At 38.2% G+C, this 775-nt stretch overlaps 1 protein-coding gene across 1 annotated transcript in view; it reads left to right on the top strand.

Annotated features, from left to right (window-relative positions):
- The window catches only part of LOC106511218 (type I inositol 3,4-bisphosphate 4-phosphatase), a gene marked incomplete at its 5' end in the record, with an annotated part of 14,866 nt that overhangs the window by 3,192 nt on the left and 10,899 nt on the right, over positions 1–775 (top strand).

Genomic DNA, 775 nt, shown 5'->3' with positions numbered 1-775 from the left:
TTTCTGCTCTGTGTCAGGCATTTTAAAGCCAAACCACTTCCAGATAACGGAGCTGGAGCCTCTTTTAGGAATGAACTTCTCAGCCATGTGTCCTTCACCTTCCGCCATGTTTGTTGTTTGCACGTTGTTCACACATGACATGAGTAGGACTGTGTGTCACGCACAGTATACATTGCAGGATTTTATCATTTTTATCACGAGATGACAAATTATTACCATGGCAAATTTCTTTGATGTTGTATTGCACACGATACCATATCTCCCATCCCTAATTGTTAGTTTGTAGTTATTTAAACTGATGATGTTGGAATCTGAAGCTTAGAAGTCCAACTTGTGTAAATGTAGGATTCTGTTTCCTTCACTGAGTGCCTTGGACCTTTCTATTGTTCTGAGTATTTGTCATTCTAATGAGTGCCGTCAAGCAAATCTCTATCGTGGCAAGAAGACACTACCAGCTGCTGTCAGTCATGGTCACTAAGATGTTAACAGGCTTTGCTCTGGTCAGGTTAAGACATTGTAGAAGCACTTATTAAGATTTATGTGATTGTGTGAATACATGTAAGCTTGTTTGCATAACTTTAGCCATCTGTGGATTTATAGTTCCTCAACAAAGTCATATTATCAAAAGATTAGTTGTATGTCATATACTTAAACTACTCTGGAACAAGACAGTTCAAGTAAGTCATTAAAAACCCAACATAATAAGTTCATACCCATAATGAGATGATGAAGACTTACGACGTCCCCTGTGCTTGAACCTTATTATGTTGCTCTT

The sequence above is a fragment of the Austrofundulus limnaeus genome, unplaced genomic scaffold (assembly GCF_001266775.1).
Source record: "Austrofundulus limnaeus strain Quisiro unplaced genomic scaffold, Austrofundulus_limnaeus-1.0 Scaffold2599, whole genome shotgun sequence".
In the NCBI taxonomy this organism is placed as follows: domain Eukaryota; kingdom Metazoa; phylum Chordata; class Actinopteri; order Cyprinodontiformes; family Rivulidae; genus Austrofundulus; species Austrofundulus limnaeus.
This window is presented reverse-complemented; position numbering and strand designations above follow the sequence as displayed.